Genomic DNA, 9,402 nt, shown 5'->3' on the forward strand with positions numbered 1-9,402 from the left:
AAAAAAAGCGAAAATTTTACAAAGTATGTAAAAATATGTAAAATAAAATATGTCGTATTTTATTGCAAATCACGTGAAACGAATTTATCATTTGCAATAATTAATTTATCGTGTTTTACTAAAAATATGTATTTACATACAAATCCCAGCCCTATTTATCACTAAATTAAAATTAAACACACCCATTACAGTACATATTCAATAACGACGTGCACTCGACCACATACAATATCCACAGTGACAAACCGTCTCCGCTCAGATTGTTTTTCTTATACAATGATATTATATCATTGAATTCAAATTAAATACCATCCATTATACAGTGACCCACTTGAAACTAAGTGTACAGTAGAGCGACATCCACTTACCCACCCTTTTTAAATTATATTATTATTTGATAATTATATTATACACCGTGTTTATGTTATTTTCAGATGCAGAACTAGAATTTTTTAAGCCTAGCGAAAATGCTAAAATCACGCCCAATCATATACCAAGACTGAAAGGCCCTTCCCTACAATTGTTCTCTAATAGTAACCATGATTAAAGAAGTTAAATGTATTTGTTTATATATTTAGTAATCGTTAAGGAATATTTTAGTTGCTTACAACATAAAAAATAAAATATCATTCAATATTGTATCACTATTAGTTTTAGTAATTTAAATTCCAATTTTATTGAAATATTTATTCACATTATGCTGTGTGACCGTGTGGGATTCTATTTTATTTATTTATTTACGGAACAAATTCATTTACAATAGCAATATATATACCTAGTGTATCCGCAGTATAACAAAACATGACGAATATTTAGTTTAGTGATTACATATTATTTAAACATAGATATGGTACAAGAAGAGTTTACAATATGTTAAATATAATTAAATTTTAACTGAATTAACAGTGAACAATTAAAAACATTAAAATAAAACAAAAAATATTATTTTTAAATAATCATACATTAAATGTTGACTTAATATAATATGTCATAATATCACTTATTAATCTCATTTGTGAGCTTATGTACCTATCTAAATATAAGAAACCGTTTAATAATTAAAAGTTATAATATTATAATTTAATATAACTATCATAGACCTATAAACTAATGGACAGGGCATAGAGAGAGACATCACCAGACGGGATTGTTAGCGAAAAAAGAGAGGTTTTGGCCGTAAGAGTGTGCTAAAACATAAAGCCCAAATATATTATTTTTTTCTCTCTCATACGTTATGTTTTCCATCTGAACCATGTCGTCTAGATTAACTAATGACAGGGCGGTGTGAGAAGCACTGTCCATAGGTGAGTTACCCCAACCTAACCATTGGTTTATAGTTCAATGTTAATTATACGTTGATTGATACGCGGATACGCCATACAAGTTATAGTGAATCAATAATGACCTGTCTGGTTTCGCTTAGAATCTTAAAACTATAGTGTATACTATATATTAGGTAATTGTATGCAATTATGCATAATCTTAATGTTTTTGAAACTTTGACTGATGTGTGCAGTATGACCAAATGTCGTTCAGTGACGTGAGATCAGGCGAATCCGGAATTACTATAGGGCACAAATGACATACGACAAACGTCATCCAAAGTATAAATTACAAATGACAAAATAATTAATTTATCAATGTGGCAATTTCTACTATTATTAATGAGTATGATTTTATTTTAGCTTCTGAGCGGAGCGATCGATATATTGATTTTACAATGATGTGTGTTTTTTTTAAATTTAATTATTTTTTTTGTGTCTGTCATCACGGTTTGGGGCAGTAAAACTGTTTCGATTTGCTTCAACAGTATCTTGTTCGATGGGAAAGTGAATCTAGTTGGTGCATTCGGCAGGCCAAATTTTAAAATTCCCAATAGTTTTCAAAAGCGCTGGGAAAAATATCATAAAAATTAAGGTCAAAGAGGAATTCTTACGCAAAATCGGTTTTGACATTCACTCGATTTGTTCATGTAGCGGTTTTGGTATTTTATTGTTATTCAAAAACGAACATGAACATTTTACAGAATATTTTAATTTTAATTTTCTATACGCCATACAATTTTGAAAATAATTTAGCTCTCTTATTAATTATCTATGTGCCCATTCGACATACGTCCTATTCGCCCGAACAGACCACATTTTAGCCCGAATCTCCCAAACCGTCTACGCCCTTACTAATTATACGTCGATAGCCGTCGCGCGAGTGCGTCATGACTCAACGTAACTACGGTTACAATATTATAACATATTGTAGTCAGACTACTTGATTTAACGAATCGCATTAGTCTATGTCATCATTGTACTGTATAACTCGCATTTGTAAAATACGTATAATAATATACAAATAATGCGACCGGCGTGCGTGACACTCGAAACATATCTATTACCTATTGTTAAGTTGTTATTTTTCGTAAACGCCCATTGAAAACAATTCTCCGAAACTATTATTATTGTATTATCATTTGACATTTCAAATCAAAACACTTGACGAAGAAGAAAGTCGTCAAGATTAGTAGAAAATATAATGATATAAATTATAATATCTTATCGCCTCGATTCATCGTACTTAGAAGTACATTTTAACCACATAACCTACATAATTCGTATATTATAGGGAATATTGTTTTTTTCAATATTCAAAACAATTAAATTGCGTTCCTATATTCCATCTCGGTATAGATAAACTTCTTGAAAACGTCATTCATATGACTTTGTACGAGCGTCAGTGAGCAGTGATGTCTTATTATAACGTGACCATGTAGAAGGCTCATAATGATACGAGGGTCGTCGGTACGGATTTTAAGCTAAATCGGTAGTGTAGCGGTTCTCCACGGGAAACAAAAGGCCGATTCGATTAATATTATTATTTCATTAGAATCAACCACGCAGCAAACGTAAATTAAAATCAAACTAACAGATAGTAGAAGAATAAAACGAGAGTTATGATTCGGCTGACTGTAAATTAAAGTGTTTTTAATAGTTAGTTTCAAATACCTATCGCAGGGCTCCGTTTTGAAAATGACAACTTATTTTGGTATTGCAATTCAGTTAGTTTTATTCTGAAGTACTACTTACAAGATTTGTATCCCAACTATTTTAGAGATGGCACTTCAAATATTTTAAAAATTTTCCGTGACACAGCAGCTACATACAAAATGAGTGAAAAATTATAAAATATTTTCTAAGATCAACGATTATTGCATGTCGAAGTAATCTCACCAGTTTTTCGTCAGCTTATATTATGATGTAGGTACATAAAACAATGTAAAAAATACAAAACAAATTCATTGGATAATATCATTGATGAATTTATCCCTGAAAAGGTGTATCATTGTATTCAAATTAAAATGTTAACATAAATTTAAAACTATAAATTATATTTAAAACATTCGGAAAAATAAATTAGATACGAGTATACCAAACGGTTTTTATAATAATTGTATTGGAATAAAAGCACTATTACTTTGATTAGAATTAACTTTATTAACTGGAATAATCCTCTTTAGGTCCTAAACGCCTTCAGTGGATATGTCTCTTGGGAGAGATCCACCTGTCAATATCTTGATTTCAAATCCACGGTGCTGTAAATCTTCGCTCCATCCATGCCTCGGCCAATGTCATGGAGGTCCGGCATTGGGTGAGCATTCGACTCCGTCTGCATGTTGATACGTTGATAGCCTACACAAAAGCTGCGTGAGCTATCCTTATTCTTCACGAGTACTACTGGAGCGGCCCATGGAGATATACTAGGTTCGACAAAACCTGTTCCTCCATGTCTTGCACCATTTCAGCAATCGCCTCATTTTTCTCTCGGAAGTACCCGTAAGCGTTTAGAGCCACCGGATTTGGATATGGTACTCCATCACCCAAGTTCTGCCTACCTCTCCGAAGGAAACCTTCGGATATTGGTGTAGGACTTGTTTGACCCACATACTGTACTCTCATTCGGATAAACCTGTGGTTGTTAAGTCCACTCTTACGGTGACCGATGTAACTGGATCTCTCTAACTCACGGAAACACGTCTTTCTTTCCTTAAGTGGATTATGAAACCACTATAGTTCCAAACTACTTGTTGCTCCACGAGGAAATCATAGCACAGTAAGACATCTCTAATTAAATCGTCTTACACTGTAGCCCTGAAGCTCACCTCCAGATCTACTATTTGGTCTTGAAATTCAGAACACTCCGTAATTACTCGGGCTCTTCGGTAAAACTTCTTCCAAAATTCTTTGCCTCCCACGGTTTGACGTATTTCCTTAGATGTACTGGGTGCAAAATCTAGGTCTATGGCAGGTAACAGTACATCCGATACTTTGGACACCGTTGCAATGGTTGTAGACTCAAACACACCGGTCTGCAGATCTAAAAAGCGTTTTCTCAACTCAAACTGTCAGTCTGTATCTGAGTCTCTCCTCTTGCATCCGTGGATAAGAAATATACTCCTCGGAAAAATCTTTGGGTGTGACCGGATGAATTAACAACTGCTGTTTTAACTTATCTTATTCCGCATCACTTGAAATGCTGTCCGTGACATTTTTATCGGAAAGAGTCATTCACTATTAATCCCACTTTTAATACCGCTTTATACAGCCTACTAAATAATAACTTCAATCCTTCTTGCATTTCTTCCATCAAAACTATATCATCTGCGTATGCTAGTAAACCTATTGACGTGTCTTGTAGCCTTATACCTTCTCGAGGTCCAATATTCATATCTCTAATCACCTTTTCCAGCACCACGTCAATTAAAATCGGTGATAAAGAGTCACCTTGTCTTAACCCTGAATTTACTGTAATCGGGTCAGCTAATAATCAACTCGTACTCTCACCAAAGTTTCCATATTACTAATTGATATTCAATTGACCAGTTATGTGGAAACTGGAATTCCTTCATAACGTTCAGTAGGCTCTCCCTATGAGTACTATCGTAGGCTTTCCTAAAACTGACAACAAATTTATATACTTCTCTTTCAACCTCTCATGATTTTTAGACAATTGTCTAACTATGAACAACTGGTTGGCCGTAGATCTACCGCCTCTAAAACCTCCTTGATAGTCTCCTATTATTTTTTTTGCCTTTTCTTTTGTTAGATCTAAGACAGAGTTTAAAAATACTGTGTACGCTATATTTAACAAGGATATTCCTCGATAATTATTGCAGTCTTGTTTATCACATTCTTTGTGTATTTGACATATCACAGCCACTTTCCAATCCTATGAGAGTCTCTCTGTTGTCCATATTCTATCGATCACTTGTTAAATCAACAGTATAGCCTCTTCCCCACTTTTTGCCTACCCACTTGCACACAATCATCCCGATGCCAACCAGACTCTTCATATTTAAAATCTACATCAAAACCATTCTACTATACACCGCTACAGCTAAGTTAGGTTAGTCCACTCATTAGTAAATCGAATTGGAGAAACATCGAGGCAGTACAAAATGTGGATTTCCGAACCATCACAGGTGCCCACTTGTCAAAAACAATAAAATACTAAGTCTGCCCATAAATCCACTACGTAAGGAAGCTGAGATTGTGGCAAAGATATTCTTCCATAGAAACAACCAACCATATTTTACCCACATAAGAGAGATAGGAAGATTACCCACCCTCTCAAATAAAGTTAGTCCTTCCACGCCCACTTACAGTAATATAATCCACCAATATATGAGTTTGTACAACTGCCTGAACTTACAACTGCCCAGCTCCCATTTAAATCAAAAGCAAACGAAAAATCTTCTCTTCAATCAAACCTTCAAGTACTTCAACATAGATATTAATACTGAAAACCTTGAAGACCTCCCGAACTAATATCTGAACCAACGACAAGCAGCTAGCCGGCACACCGGCACAGTGGAAGCTGAGCAGGTTACCTACCCCGCACATGCAGTGCGTTAATATCCAGCCAGCCATCGTAGACCGACCACACGCAGATTGCCTTCCCAGCAGTACAGGCGCAACATTGACGACCAGCCAACTACCGACGACTTACGTTTAGCGTATTGGCTACTCGACAGTATGGGTGCACAGCTACCAGTGGAAACCCACCAACCTCATCGTTTGATTTTTGTTCAATAACGGTCAAAGTAATAGCGCGGGTCGGTAAAACTAAAAACTATAAGAAACTACATATTGGTGGTAACCTCTCGTTATACCTGACAGTAAGGACCAGGCCAACTGAAATCTCAATGGTACTCGATATGCCACCAGTAGTTCCGTGGAGTACAGTGAACCTACCCGTAGATCCGAGCTTCGAGTCGTCAGAGAATCAACACCCGACCGAACGAAGGACCGACAAATCACAGATTGTACCCGGGTCACGGACGATAAGAATGGACGACCACAATCTTTGCCCGGATCAATATACCAACTAAATTGTAGCCCCCCCCCCCCCCCCAAGTGCGACTGCTTAGGCATCGCTTCTCCGATCTGAGAACTGTGATCAGACTCCACTTGATTAAGCGGGACTGTCACGGTCAACCGATCCCACCTCTAGAGTATTTGTAGAAGAATAAACCTTCTGTTTGTGTACATTTCACAGATGATCAATCGTTGGATCATCGCACAGTGTTTTAAAATCGAAAAAAGCTGGCCGAAATTAATTATTCCTAAACTGTTTGCCATAACAAATCAAAAAGTATTGAATCGTGATTTGTAAAGGTCCTATAACTCAAATCTTTATAATACACCCCTTTTTAGGGGGGCTTTAAGGGTTTTTTTTCCATTTAATGTAATTGATAGTGTGGCATATCGATATATATGTTATTGAGGTTCGAGAACCCAAATTTGGTATAATTTTATATTTATTATTAAAAAAAATACTTTTGTAGAACAACTTACTATACTTTTATTATTACATTTATTTATTTATACCTATATTATAAGATTAAATTGATTATTCAAAAAAAATTATTATTTTTACAATTTTTGATTTGTGTATAAAAACAATATTTTAATTGCCCATTTAGAAAGTCTCTTCTTCCTCGTCTTCATCTAAAGTACTATCTTGACTGTTTACTTCTTCAAATAATTCTTTTACTTTATCGGGAAAGTGCCTCATTCTTCTATTCACTGTGTGAAGTTCACTTATCTTCGGATCTGATGATAACAACAACTTATTAAATAGATCTCTATTTGTTTCTATTCGAGGCGATTTTCTTGTAATATGTTCTCTATATTTTTTTATATCTTTGTTCCTAGATTCTTGAGCTTCTTCACTTAACTGGCCAATAGGTAATGCAAATGAAGCTACTACGGATGGTCCATGGATTAATATTTTATGCACACTGGGATTAAATTAAATCTTACTTGTTAAAAAACTTTGTTTGAAGACATATTTTAATAGTGTTAACTACTTCTTGAATATCTAGACACGTGTTATTTTTGTCGATTTGTAAGCGCGAACACTCATAATTTAGGGCTATTTTCTTTTTATCGTCATTAGAATTAGCACCAATATTTAAATGAATGATATTATAAATATCTTTCTTTAAAATTATTTTTATAGCTACCATAATAGTGTTAGAAGTATTAGAAAATTATAAGTACAACAACGACTCAAACACTGTTACTGCACATAAACGATAAAACTATGACTAAAATCAGCGTACAATTTATTAATTTTTGAGTCGTAACTAAGGAGGGGGCAGATACGGGCAGAAAAGTTGTGAACTATATTAAAGTAGAGATAGTTACTATCTATAAAATGTGACAATGGATGGGGAACACAGGGGATAAGTGTATTTTAATCACTTTTTTCCTTTATCATAATGGTTGTTATTACCGATACCGTTATTAAACGTCAAATTCAACACAAAATATAAAACCACTACTGGAAAAAACACATTTACACAAGTCTTTAACAAATATACTATTAAATATTTAACAACTATTTGGTGATTCATAACATTAGAATTTATTTGTTAATGATTTACAAACGGGGATAACTATTCGAAAATGTTTACATTATCGTACTTTTTCAAATTGAAATAGTAATTTTAACAGTAAAAATTTTTTTTTTCTAAATTTGTTTGCAAAACACAATTTACCAACTAATAAACTTAAATATTTCTACCATTTAATTAAATAAAAAAAAAAATAGACTTTCGGCCAGTTTTTTTTTATTTTAAAACACTGTGCATCGCTTCGTTCCCTCGCATAGTTTGTATATATACATGATACATGTAAATAAATATATTATTTACGGAACAATAAAAATATACTCGTATTTATACGGTTTAAACATACGAGTTTTTATTTGTACGAAGTAATGTCACAATAAGTGTGGTGTCTCCCATTTCAGAATATAATATATAATATAAAAATACAAAGTTGTAAGAAAACGAATTGTAAAAAAGGTGGGTAAGTGGATGTCGCTCTGCTGTACAGTAGGTTAGAAGTGGGTCTTGATATATGAATTATAATTAATATTCTATTAAATACCTAAATAAAAAAAATTTTATAAAAATAGGCCGAGAGAGGTACCTATTTAAGTATTTTAGAACAGTGGGTGTACTTCGTTGATTCGAGTGATGATTAAGTCTAGTTTTCCCGAATTAACCACTTAATCACGTTAAAGACGACACAGAAAAAAAAAAGTCATATACACTTGAATAGTTGAATAACTCGAACGTGAATTCATCGAATTTGATAAAAATATAATTATAACTTATAAGTGTAAAAGTATATTATTTTATACGAATTGTATAAAAAAAACAATTTCTAGGAAAACATGTCATGCCTCAATTGGAAATGACATCAATTTTATTGTCAATATAGAATTTCGGTTAATTTTGTGTCACTTATTGTTGGAACAAAGATATTATAATGTAAGCTTGGGCATAAACGAATTAAAATGAATTAATTAATTTTTAACTTAACTGCTTTATATTGATATAAACTAAATAAATAACGAGTTACATTTAATCAAATCCAAGTTACGTCAATGTCAATTTATGAATAATTAAACAATAAATATAATACAATCATTATTGATGACGTATATTGCATGAATATTTATTTTATATTATTTTAAATTATATCAGCAGCTATATTTATGTATTATTTTTAAAAAAAGGTGGGTAAGTGGATGTCACTCTGCTGTACAGTAGGTTAAAAGTGGGTCACTGTATAATGGATAGTATTAAATTTGAATTCAATGATATAATATCATTGTATAAGAAAAACGATTCTGAGCGGAGACGGTATATCAGTCTATGTATTAGACATATATATACTTATCTACGGTATTAAAAAAAAATTGACCTATAATAGGTACCTATAATAAATTCCAAATTAATCATATCATAATATCTATTAGGTACTTATAAGTTATAACGCGTTATACATCAACAAAAAACCGTGGTAACATCATAGATAGATAATAGTATACTTTAGA

This window comes from Acyrthosiphon pisum, chromosome X (assembly GCF_005508785.2).
Source record: "Acyrthosiphon pisum isolate AL4f chromosome X, pea_aphid_22Mar2018_4r6ur, whole genome shotgun sequence".
Classification (NCBI taxonomy): domain Eukaryota; kingdom Metazoa; phylum Arthropoda; class Insecta; order Hemiptera; family Aphididae; genus Acyrthosiphon; species Acyrthosiphon pisum.